Source organism: Heloderma suspectum, chromosome 10 (genome assembly GCF_057233095.1).
Source record: "Heloderma suspectum isolate Gila_16-S chromosome 10, 16-S_ref, whole genome shotgun sequence".
NCBI classification, from domain to species: Eukaryota; Metazoa; Chordata; class Lepidosauria; order Squamata; family Helodermatidae; genus Heloderma; species Heloderma suspectum.
Window position 1 is genome coordinate 9,285,070 of NC_139467.1, and position 13,905 is coordinate 9,298,974.

Below are 13,905 nucleotides of genomic sequence, written 5' to 3' on the forward strand. Positions count from 1 at the left end.
GATCTCCGATTTTCTTGAAGAGATCTCTAGTCTTTCCCATTCTGTTGTTTTCCTCGATTTCTTTGCATTGTTCATTTAAGAAGGCCTTCTTGTCTCTCCTTGCTATTCTCTGGAACTCTGCATTCAGTTGGGTATATCTTCCCCTTTCTCCCTTGCTTTTTGCTTCCCTTCTTTCCTCAGCTACTTGTAAAGCCTCATCAGACAGCCACTTGGCTTTCTTGCATTTCTTTTTCTTTGGGATGGATTGAGTTGCTGCCTCCTGAACAATGTTACGGACCTCCGTCCATAGTTCCTCAGGCACTCTGTCTATCAGGTCTAATCCCTGAAATCTATTCCTCACCTCCACTGTATATTCATCAGGGATATGATTTAGGTCATACCTGAACGGTTTAGTGGTTTTCCCGACGTTCTTCAATTTCAGCCGAAATTTTGCAAGAAGCAGCTCATGATCTGAGCCACAGTCAGCTCCAGGTCTTGTTTTTACTGACTGTATGGAGCTTCTCCATCTTTGGCTGCAAAGGACATAATCAATCTGATTTCGATATTGACCATCTGGTGACGTCCATGTGTAGAGTCGCCTCTTGTGCTGTTGGAAAAGAGTGTTTGCTATGATCAGCATGTTCTCTTGGCAAAACTCTATTAGCTTTTGTCCTGCTTCCTTTTGTACACCAAGGCCATGCCTGCCTGTTATCCCGGTGATTTCTTGACTTCCTACTTTAGCATTCCAATCCCCTATGATGAAGAGGACATCTTTTTTTGGTGTTAGTTCTAGAAGGTGTTGTAGGTCTTCATAGAACCGATCAACCTCAGCTTCTTCGGCCTCAGTGGTTGGGGCATAGACTTGAATTACTGTGATGTTGAATGGTTTGCCTTGGATTCATACTGAGATCATTCTATCATTTTTAAGATTGTACCCCAGTACTGCTTTTCCCACCCTTTTGTTGACTATGAGTGCTACTCCATTTCTTCTAAGGGATTCTTGCCCACAATAGTAGATATGATGGTCACCTGAATTAAATTCACCCATGCCTGTCCATTTTAGTTCGCTGATTCCCAAGATGTCGATGTTCAATCTTGCCATCTCATGTTTGACCACCTCCAGCTTACCTTGATTCATTGATCTGACATTCCAGGTTCCTAAACAATATTGTTCTTTGCAGCATCGGATTTTCTTTTCACCACCAGACACATCCACAGCTGAGTGTCCTTTCGGGTTTGGCCCAGCCGCTTCACTCTTTCTGGCGCTACTTGGAAATACCCTCTGCTCTTCCCCAGTAGCATATTGGACACCTTCCGACCTGAGGGGCTCATCTTCCGGCGTCATCTCTTTTAGCCTTGTGATACGTTCCATGGGGTTTTCTTGGCAAGAATACTGGAGTGGGTTGCCATTTCCTTCTCCAGTGGACCACATTTTGTCAGAACTCTCTGCCATGACCTGTCCGTCTTGGGTGGCCCTGCACGGCATAGCTTATGGCTTCACTGAGTTACGCAAGCCCCTTCGCCACAACAAGGCAGTGATCCATGAAGGGGGATTTATACATTATTATAATTTAAATCCAAATACAATGCATTTCACCATAGTGTGGAAGACTGTAACCTGTTTGTCAGCCCATTCAATCTGCTGCCCAGGTGTTAACTTGTTGACGGGTGACTTTAAGGCCCAGCTCTTCCTTCTGATGGTTCTTTCTCTTTAAACTGGGCAGCCGTTCAGCTAGAGGACACCTTCAAAATAGAGGATAGTCCTCTAGCAGCCCTTCAAATGGAGGGCTGTCCCCTGTAAAAGAGGACACATAGCCACCCTACAATGGGTCACCTCACCCTTCCAATGGTAAGCCTCCTGCCCTGCTTTGACTTTTAATAAGTATGATCTTTGTCTGTTCCTGTGCCAAAGAAATGAATGGAGTCAACTGAAGTTCCAATGGCAATTAAATTAATAATGTTTAATGGGTTGTTAATTCCCTCGAAGAAAAGATCCGCCAACACCCTCACCATTGAAACACAAAAACACGCTCATTTGTGAGCAGATTATGACCTGATTAGGGCTGTACTTGGCAGCTGGAGTTCGTGTGTCTTGCCAAGCTAAGCACACTTCAAAGGCATCTAGTTGAACAAAGATATCGGCCCCTCAGCAGGTCAGAGCTGAACTTTAAGGAGCAGGGAACAAATGTTATTTTGCTATGGGACGTCAGATATCCCAGGTGCACAGAAATGTGTAAAGTCTGAAAGACGATTTTTAGTTATTTATTGCCGAGTCTGTATGGCCAAATAGGAATATAAAAATACATTCATTGAACCATCATATATGATTTTAGTTATTTAAAAATTATTTTATTTAATTTATTAATTAAATTTATTTAAATGTATTTAAATTTATGGAGGGAGCAATCCTATGGCTGCTAGTCAGCAGCTAGACGGCCTTAGGATATCTGGTTTTCTGGGAACTGGCCTCGGAGCCTGCGTTTCAAGGTCGGTTCCTGGAGAACCAACCTCCCCCCAACTCCGCACTGCCTCAGAGGCAGCGCAGAACAGCGCTGTGCTCCGCGCTCACAAGAGGAGTGCAGAGGAGCCGAAATGGGGCATTCCCGAAGGGCGTTCCAGGGCGGGGAGGGCGGAAATGCTAGTACAACACATCCAATGTGCTGTACAGCAGCCTCCTCCCCCACTCCGCTGTCCCGCAGAGTCTAGCCGCGGATTGCAGCTAGACAGATGCAATCGGCTGTCTAGCCACAAATGCAGAGCAGGAGAAGCACGGAGGGAATGATCCCCTCCGCGCTTTTCCTGCCCTGCATTGGATAGGTGGTTGCCACCGAGCCTATCTGAATAGGATTGCACCCTCATTTAATTTACTAATTAAAGTTATTAATTAATTCATTATTAATTCATTATTTTATTTTATTTATTTCATTTTAGTTATTGCTTGATTGCTATTCTTAAAATAGTTAGGAATGTAAAAATACATACATTGTACCATCATATACAATTATGTCTGTCGTAATTTATATGACTATTGCCAATATTACTCCTACTGCTGCTGCTACTAATAATAATACATAACCTTAAATGTTACCTACATACATCCAATTAAACTAAAACAGATATAATTCAGTACAGTTGAATCTCTTCAAAAGTCACCATGAGGCATGAGCGCGATCCTAACAAGCAAAACACGTTTAAGATCCATTGATTTCAAGTGGAGAGATCTGAGCACATTCTTAATGCTGTTGTTGAAATCAACGGGACTGAGAAGTATTTGATTTGGGGCTGGACCATGGTCTGTTTGTTTCCTTGCAGGGCATATCTCTACAGAATACATTTATATAGGATTTATGTACAAGTTTAATTCCCAGGGCTCCTCTGAAAGAATCTTGGGAATCATCATTTGGTGAGGATGCTGAGAGAGATCTCTAGTCCCACTCACTAAACTACATCTCCCAGGGTTCCCTGAGGAGAAGGAATGAATGGGCCGGCCCAACCATTAGACAGAGGTGGTGCCATTAAAAGGCAGCAAATTGTTAGTTATTTAAGGCACAATCCTATGCATGTTTAGACAGAAAAAAAGGTCCTATACTCCCCAGCATGGCTGGATGGGGAATATTGGGAGTTGTAGGCCTTTTTTCTGTCTAAACTTGCATAGGATTGCACCCTTAACTTATTATTATTGCATTTTTATTGCCACAGAGAGGGAGAGGAGTTTGTGGGATCAGGTGCCAAAATAATTGGTCAGTCTTGGGTACTATGAAGCACCAGTTGAGGTTGGAGGGCACACAATTTGCTGCCTGAGGCAGCAAACTATCTTGGCCCAGCCCCAATAAACCAGTTTATGATGCTTCCAGATGAGCCTTTTATCCTATCATCATCTTGCCTCATTCATGGAATTTTACAAGGGATCCAGACGTTGTCATCTTACCCTTATAGCAAACAACAAATTAGAATAGGTTAATTCTATTCTGAGGCAGAATTTTGAATTTCTTCTGGTGGTATTTTTGAGCTTACCTAATCACTGCGAGGGGGCTGAGGGGGCTGCCTGTGTTTATTACACATCTTTCCCTCTCTCTGCAGCCTCCCAGGCCACCTGCCGTTCCTGAACTGAAAAAGGCCCATGGGAGGAATTGCCTTAGGACGTCTTCCTCATGATGGCTTTAACTGAAGTGCGGGAAGCTGAGGAGGCTGCAGGCTGCCACAGAGATTATTGTACAAATGATCTCTGTGCACTCCATGGCACAGAGATCTCATGTGCACTCCATGGCCATCTCATGAGTAAATTAAACTTCATGGCCACCTCATAAGTAAAGTAAGCACAAGAATGCCAAACCCAACCCATGAGAATTCCTTCAAAATTTCTTCTCCTTTGAATTTATTTTTGAAAACCATATATTTTCTGTCAAATTGACTGAGAGTGGTTGAAAAAAATGTGGGAGAAATTTTCAGCACAGCGCTAGGTAGGACCACCCTCATTGGTTGGAGCCACTGTGGGAACACTGATGGAATTTGGCAGTGTAGCCTGCAGCCTATGCAGGAGCAGGTCTGGTTGACATGTGCATATTTATGCCAGTGGAAGCTAGTGGCTCCGATGTCAGTGGGGCAGTGAATCCACTCCGGGTTTCAGTCAGAACCAGTCAAAACTCTAAAGGAGCTCTCCAAAGTGCTGAACCCTATTACCAAACTGGGTTCAGCACCTTGGATAGCTCCCTCAAAGTTGTGACTGGTTCTGAGCCACCAGCCTCCAATGATTTATGTCTGGATGACTGTGACATCAAGAGGTGAACCAGCATGTGTGAATGTGAAACAGAGAGACCAAACAGCCCAGAAAGAACTTTCTGTTCCTCTCACATGCCATGCTTTTCAATGGAGTCTTCCTTGACCACCATTGGAGACAGTGTGCTGGGTTAGGTGAAACATCACAGAAGATGGAACTTCCATATCACCACAAAGGCCAGACTTTTACAGTGGGTAAACTGCAAGTGGGTAAACTGCAAGACCTACAACACCTTCTAGAACTAACACCAAAAAAAGATGTCCTCTTCATCATAGGGGATTGGAATGCTAAAGTAGGAAGTCAAGAAATCACCGGGATAACAGGCAGGCATGGCCTTGGTGTACAAAAGGAAGCAGGACAAAAGCTAATAGAGTTTTGCCAAGAGAACATGCTGATCATAGCAAACACTCTTTTCCAACAGCACAAGAGGCGACTCTACACATGGACGTCACCAGATGGTCAATATCGAAATCAGATTGATTATGTCCTTTGCAGCCAAAGATGGAGAAGCTCCATACAGTCAGTAAAAACAAGACCTGGAGCTGACTGTGGCTCAGATCATGAGCTGCTTCTTGCAAAATTTCGGCTGAAATTGAAGAACGTCGGGAAAACCACTAAACCATTCAGGTATGACCTAAATCATATCCCTTATGAATATACAGTGGAGGTGAGGAATAGATTTCAGGGATTAGACCTGATGGACAGAGTGCCTGAGGAACTATGGACGGAGGTCCGTAACATTGTTCAGGAGGCAGCAACTCAATCCATCCCAAAGAAAAAGAAATGCAAGAAAGCCAAGTGGCTGTCTGATGAGGCTTTACAAGTAGCTGAGGAAAGAAGGGAAGCAAAAAGCAAGGGAGAAAGGGGAAGATATACCCAACTGAATGCAGAGTTCCAGAGAATAGCAAGGAGAGACAAGAAGGCCTTCTTAAATGAACAATGCAAAGAAATCGAGGAAAACAACAGAATGGGAAAGACTAGAGATCTCTTCAAGAAAATTGGAGATCTCAAGGGAACGTTTTGTGCAAAGACGGGCATGATAAAGGACAAAGAAGGCAGGGACCTAACAGAAGCAGATGAGATTAAGAAGAGGTGGCAAGAATACACAGAAGAACTATACAGGAAAGATCTGAATGTCCTTGATAGCCATGATAGTGCGGTCACTGAACTTGAGCCGGACATCCCCGAGAGTGAAGTCAAGTGGGCCTTAGGAAGCATTAGTAACAACAAAGATAGCGGACATGACAGGATTCCAGCTGAGCTATTTAAAATCCTAAAAGATGATGCTGTTAAAGTGCTGCATTCAATATGCCAACAAATTTGGAACACTCAACAGTGGCTGCAAGACTGGAAAAGGTCAGTTTACATTCCAATTCCAAAGAAGGGCAACGCCAAAGAGTGTTCAAACTACCGCACAATTGCGCTCATTTCACATGCCAGCAAGGTGATGCTCAAAATCCTACAAGCTAGGCTTCAGCAGTATGCGAACCGAGAACTACCGGAAGTACAAGCTGGGTTTCGAAGAGGCAGAGGAACTAGAGATCAAATCGTCAACATTCGCTGCATCATGGAGAAAGCAAGAGAAGTCCAGAAAAACTTCTATTTCTGCTTCATTGACTACGCTAAAGCCTTTGATTGTGTGGATCACAACAAACTGTGGCAAATTCTTAAAGTGATGGGAGTACCAGACCACCTTACCTGTCTCCTGAGAAACCTGTACGAGGGTCAAGAAGCAACAGTAAGAACCAGACATGGAACAACCGAGTGGTTCAAAATTGGGAAAGGAGTACGACAAGGCTGCATATTGTCACCCTGCTTATTTAACTTATATGCAGAGTACATCATGAGAAATGCCGGGTTGGATGAATCAGAGGTCGGAATTAAGATTGCTGGGAGAATTATCAACAACCTCCGATATGCAGACGATACCACCCTAATGGCAGAAAGCGAAGAGGATCTAAAGAGCCTCTTGTTGAGGGTGAAAGAGGAGAGTGCAAAAGCTGGTTTGAAACTCAACATTAAAAAAACGAAGATCATGGCATCTGGTCCTATCACTTCCTGGCATATAGAAGGGGAAGAAATGGAAGCAGTGACAGATTTTACTTTCTTGGGCTCCAAGATCACTGCAGACGGTGACTGTAGCCCTGAAATTAAAAGACGCTTGCTCCTTGGGAGGAAAGCTATGGCCAACCTAGACAGCATAGTAAGAAGCAGAGACATCATCTTGCCAACAAAGGTCCGTCTAATCAAAGTTATGGTTTTCCCAATAGTAATGTATGGCTGTGAGAGCTGGACTATAAGGAAGGCTGAGCGCCGAAGAATTGATGCTTTTGAACTGTGGTGCTGGAGAAGACTCTTACGAGTGCCCTGGACTGCAAGGAGGTCAAATCAGTCCATCCTAAAGGAAATCAACCCTGAGTGCTCATTGGAAGCACAGATACTGAAGCTGAAGCTCCAATATTTTGGCCACCTAATGCGAAGAGAAAACTCCCTGGAAAAGACCCTGATGCTGGGAAAGACTGAAGGCAAAAGGAGAAGGGGACGGCAGAGGATGAGATGGCTAGATAGCATCACGGATGCAATGAATATGAACTTGAGCATGCTCCGGGAGAGAGCGCAGGACAGGAAGGCCTGGCGTGCTCTGGTCCATGGGGTCACGAAGAGTCGGACATGACTGAACGACGGAACAACAAAACTGCAAGTCAACTGCAGCTGCCAATCAACAAGGCTTGAGTGACTGAGTGATGAGCAATCAAACATTGCGCAAAGATGTGTGAACCAGACCATAGCCAAGGTTCTGCCCAAAGCGCTGCCTTCTTGCTGCAGATAGTTTGTTTCCTTCTTGGGCGGTGGTGTGGCGAGTGAGCCAACGATACATACGAAGAAGCAAATTCAACAAGTCTCCCGAGTGCACCCTCCATTTGACAAACAGGTCATTGGGTTATCGTGTGTTCCCACTGACCTGGAGCTGCTTACAACCTCTGGATAACCACAGCCCCCCTACCACTTCTTCCCAGCACTCAGACACCACTTTTATCTGGAGTGACGCGAGTTCTCTCGATAATGGGGGGGTTTGAACCCACAGCCAAAGGAAGCAAGAAGAGATATTAGGGTCTTTCTGCTGGCCTAGTAAGAGAAGAAGCTATTTCTCCTTGTTCTAACTATATAGGGAGCGGGTACAGACCCATTCTTCTTGTTATGGGATGTAGGCTTTTCCCCTGAAGGCTGGTCGATTTCTCCATCCTCTAACAGAGTTGGATGAAGGAGTAGAACCTAGAGTTCATAAAAAGAAAGCAGAAGATGAATTTCCCAGAAGGTAAGGCTGTTTTTACTTATTCCTGATAACACATCAGAACCGAAACAAGCCTGGAAAAATAGCAACTGTGTCCTTCACTCACAGCGCCTACCAATTAATCAAGTGGTAAGTCTGCCAATTAAACAGATTAAAGCTTCTGAGCCTAGTTTAAACAGCTGGATAATCAATGTATGATGAATAAGGAGGAAAGGCAAGAGCACCATAGAGATGCAGGAGAGTTGGATGGGTAGAGTGCAAGACAAGCAGTTCAGGGGCAAAGTGAGTGGTGATTAAACAAAGAGATTTATTCAGAAAAGCATAACACATCTTCAGACATTTAAAAAAGATGGAGCTGTTAGCAGTGCTGTGCCGAAAATTTCTCCCTCATTTTTTTCAACCATTCTCATTCAATTTGGTAGAAAATAAATTGTTTTCGAAAAGGAATTCAAAGCAGGAGAAATTTCAAAGAAATTCTCATGGGTTGGGTTTGGGGTTCGTGTAGTTACCTTACTTGTGAGGTGGCTGAAGAGTGCGCATGAGTGTCCTGTCTGCCATTGTACAGTAATCTCTCTGGCAGCCTGTAGCCTCCTTGGCTTCCCACACTTCAGTTAAAGCCATCATGAGGAAGACGTCATGAGGCAATTCCTCCCATGGGGCTTTTTCAGTTCAGGAACGGTAGGTGGCCCGGCATGCTGCAGAGCAATGGAAAGATGTGAAATAGAGAGAGAAAACACACACAGCACCCTCGGCCACCTCACAGTGATTAGGCAAGCTCAAAAGTACCACCAAAAGAAATTCAAAATTCTGCCTCAGAAAAGTAGAAGCCTCGTCACAGTCGATACTGTTGTTGCCACCTACAGATGCAGTGCAATAAACCAAAAACCCTTAGGAAAAAAGACAGAACCTGTGCTACAACCCCTGCCAATAGGGAGCCCTGTCTGTGAGCCCTGTCTGTGAGAGACTGCTGGAGAATTTCTCCTCCCCTAGGAGAAATTGGGTGAAATTGTCCCCCCAATTTCCCTGTCCACAAATAGGCAGAAGAATTTTGAGAGGCTATTTGCACACAGCTCTAGTTAGCAGCCCTGCGTGACACGTTCTTTCCCTTCTCTGCTAGACCTGATCAATAAAAATTCTAACTAAATAAGGGCACAATGTGAAATGAGCAACAGATGCAATGACAAAAATGAAGTATTCAAAGGTTGAACACACAGAGGGTACCAATGATTTTCCTTGCCTGAGGTGCAAATTTATTACAATGATGAGTATCATAAGTATACACAGTCGGCCAGTTCACATGACATGACAGCCCACCGTGGCTTTATTTTTGCATGGCCCCCATGGGTGCCCAGCTTGCCATGGGTTGTCCTGTCATGTGAATGTGGGCAGCATGGCTTGTTTGAGGGGGAAACAACCCTCAAAGAACTCATGGCTTGCTGTAGGGTTAATTGAGGGCTGTTTCCCCCTCAAACAAGCCATGCCACCTTGGATCACACAACACAACAACCTATGCCAGGGAAGGTAATTAGGGTGATGGCGCCCAGCATGCGCTGGCAATTTAAATCGCGCAAACCTGGTCAGTATGGCTGTGTGACTCCTGCCCCCCACCTGAGAAACTTTGCTGATCTTATTGAAACTGATTTGCGCTTCCCTCAAAATTCTTCAGATGTTTTGCCTCAGAATTCCCAAATCCACTTTGGATTTCACTTTTGTGAAATTTTGTGAAATTTTGACAACAGGTCTACTTCATGGATTTTCACGCTGCAGGCTGGACCAAAGCATCGCGGCTTTAGGCAGAACCGTTCTTCATAACAAGACATTCTGAGGGCATGCATGCGCAATTTCCTAACTTCTTTCAGTACTGTGGCTTACCTACTTACTTTCAAAGTTGCAGAATTTTATCGTCTTTGGTGCATCTTTCTGGGACAATTGGGGGGCAAGTTGCAGCAAAGGGGCAACAACTGAAGCCAGGCCCAATCCACAAAATTTTCTTTTGGGACATTTTGCGATGGCATAGTGAAAAATTCCAGGGAGATCTTGTCTCCAGAATCCAGTGAAATGGAACAAGGAACTTGGGAGTACAAGAATGTACAAGGATCCATTAGGGCTTCATCTCTCAGTCTCATTCATCCACAACTGTGCAGGATCAGGATGTCTTGCTCTCAGTTAGCCAGTTTCTTCTCCATCCACCACCGTGTGAGAGTCTCTTTCTTCAGGCACCAGTGTGTGTTTAACTTAACAGGGTTCTGTGACCCTCATGCTGCTTTCAAGCCCAGAGGATCCTGAGTGTTTCAAGTTATTGCTTTCCATGGTGACTGGGCTAGTCTTACCATTACTCAGGGTGAGGCAGCCCACCTCAGGCAGCAGCAAGCTTTCTATCATCCTCCTCATCATCTCCTGCCTTTTTCCCAATACTGGGACTCAAGGCAGCTTCACAACATTAAAAACTGTACAGTTAAAACATATACATAGAAATATACAAAAGTTAAAAACATAATTACATCATCAATAATAGAATTGAATAAAATATCCGAATTTAAAGAACTATCCAAATTTATCTAGTACTTCCTTCCCCAGCCTTCCAGATGCATTGGACTACAAACCCCATCATCTCCAGATGGCTTGGGCTGATGGCAGTTGTTGTCCAACACATCTGAAAGGCATTTGGGATGGCTGATTTAGTGTATTATCAGTATACTATATTTTTACCATTATCTGCCTTGGGCACCAAAAGGTTTTGAGCTTTCTCTGCCTGGTGACGACCCCTCCATATATTTGCTTCACAGGGAGACTCAGGAGGTCCATTGGAGTGCAGTGGACAGCTGCAGAGTATCATTTCCTGGGGGCGGTGAGTGTACCATCTCACTGTACACCAGTGTGCAATTACACATCCAGAATATACCAGACGATGTCTTATTATTAGCAGTGAAACTGTGTCCACTGTGTCCCGTGTTGGATGACATGAGGCAGCAGAACCATGAGGCAGCATTGTTTATTTGGACTTCCAAAAGGCTTTTGACAAAGTCCTTCACCAAAGACTCCTGAGCAAACTTAGCAGTCATGGAATAAGAGGAAAGCTCCTCTTATGGATCAATAACTGGTAAAAAGAACAGAAAGCAGAGAGTAGGAAGAAATGGTAAATTCTCCCAATGGAGGGAAGTAAATAGTGGGGTCCCACAGGGATCTGTATTAGGGCCAATGCTTTTCAACCTGTTCATAAATGATCTGGAATTAGGAGTGAGCAGTGAAGTGGCCAAGTTTGCCGATGACACCAGGGTAGTTAAAACAAAAAGGGGTTGTGAAGAGCTCCAAAAGGATCTCTCCAAACTGGGAGAATGGGCATCTAGATGGCAAATGCAGTTCAATGTAAGCAACTGTAAAGTGATGCATGTTGGGGCAAAAAATCCCAACTAAAAGTATACCCATGGGATCTGAGCTAGTGGTGACCAACCAAGAAAGAGATCTTCGGTGGTGGACAGCTTGATGAAAGTGTCAACCCAGTGTGGGGCTGCAGTAAAAAGGGCAAACTCCATGTTAGGCATAATTAGAAATGGAATTGAGAATAAAACTACCAATATCATACTGTTCTTTTACAAATCTATGGTGCAACCACACTTGGAATACTGTGTACTGTTCTGGTCACCACAACTAGAAAAACATATTGTAGTGCTGAAAAAAAGTGCAGAAAAGGGCAACTAAAATGATCAAGGGGCTGGAGCAACTCCCCTGTGAGAGAAGGTTACCACAGCTGGGATTGTTTAGCTTGGAAAAAAGGTGAGTAAGGAGAAACATGATAGAGGTGTACAAAATTATGCATGGTGAGGAGAATGTGGATAGGGAGGCATGCTTCTCCCTCTCACACAATACTAGAACCCAGTGGGGTCATCCCATGAAGCTGATTGGTGGGAGATTCAGGACAGATAAAAGGACGGACTTCTCCACACAGCGTATAGTTGAACTGTGGAATTCGCAACCACAGGAAGTAGTGATGGCCATCAATGTGGATGGCTTTAAAAGGGGGGTTGGACAAATTCCTGGAGGAGAAGGCTATCAGTGGCTACTAGTCCTGATGGCTATGTGCTACCTCCAGAACCAGAGGCAGTGAGCCAGTTGCTGGGGAACATGAGTGGAGGGGTGCTGTTGCACTCATGCCCTGCTTGTGGGTTCCCGGTCGACCGCTGGTCGGCCACTGTGTGAACAGAATGCTGGACTAGATGGACCCTTGGTCTGATCCAGCAGGGCTCTTCTGATGTTCTTACATTCTTAACCTTGATAAAAAATAATTATAAGCCACACCAAGACCAGGGACTGGGAGTCTGTTACTAATTAGTCTGTTAACAGTGGAAGCTGGTGGCTCTGAGTCTGGGGATAGGGTTCAGCTCCTTTGATAGCTCCTTTAGAATTCTGGCTGGTTCTGACTGAAACCCAGAATGGATTCACAACTCCACTGAAATAGGAGCCACCAGCCACCCCTGTCTGCTAAGCAAAGGCACCCAGGAGGGGGATTGGACTCATGCACCCATAGGTAACCTGGTGCCATCCAGATGTTTGGGACTACAACTCCCATCACCCCAGCTAGCATGGGCAAAGATCAGAGATTATGGAAGCTGTTATCCAAAACATTTGGAGGGCACCAAGTGCAAATCTTCCCACCTAGGCAGGACCCATACCACACATCCTCCATATTCTTGGCTTGAAGTGATGTTTGTTTCAGTTGCGTAATTCTCTCCAAGTCCTGCAGGTGGCACTAGATAGTAGAAGAAACACAACTTTAACTTACGCAAGGAACAGCCATGGCTGTTCATCTCCAGCTGGTGCCTACAAATACATTGGAAGACTGTGGAGTCTAATAGAGCAGAAGGCTGGGGCAGTTTTCTGCTAAATGCAGGGTGGTTCCAACCATGAGGCTTAAAGCAGCTCTTGCTTGAATCCGTTGGTAATGCCAAAGTACTCACTTGCGTTACAAATGCCTCTCCTCTGCGTGAACAAGGGTCAGGTGCTCAGCTAGATAGTGTCTGAGGAGCTCAAAAGCAATTTTAAGCTGCACCTGTGAAAACACAAGGAGACCGACAAATCTGCATACCGACTTCTGCCATCCAACTGTCATGGCTTTGCCCCTAAGACTCATGGAATGGTAGTTTCAAGAGGATGTTGAGAATTCTAGGATAGAGACTGCTAGATCTACCCTCCCATTGCCAGATTTATAATTCCTAGGTTCCTGAGGAGAGAGAATGTCTTAAACCAGCTGGTGTCTGGTTTCCCTGGCTGTGGAATGAGCTCCCTAGTGAGGTTCGCCTGGCAGTAGCACCTACATTGCATTCTTTTCGGCGCCAGGTGAAGACCTTTTTATTTTCCCAGGCATTTTAGCATTTTAGCTTTCTAGACTTTTAGCTTTGCTGTTTTAAATCTGTATTTTAAATTCCTGCACCGCTGCTAGGTTTTATTCTGGTTGTATTGTTATATTGCGGTTTTAATGTTCTATATATTTTAAATTGTTTTATTGTGTGCCGTTTGGTTTTAATTTTTGTGAACCGCCCAGAGAGCTTCGGCTATTGGGTGGTATGGAAATGAAATGAATAAATAAATAAATAAATAAAATGTCTGTGGGAGGGATGTCGGAGAAATCCACAATGGAATGGAATCAAATGAGTTCAGATTTCTACGAATCCAACCTGCAGATTCCTCAGCGGACCGACTTTTTCTGAGTCATGCAAATTCTGCAGACTTAGAGACCAGTTTTATCACTTTGGGGGAAGGTGTGGACTTATTTGCATTTGCGCAAGTGCACTAATGCGCATGTGCACTGATGCTCATGTGCACTAATGCAAATTAGTACACATGGAACAATATTCTGTTT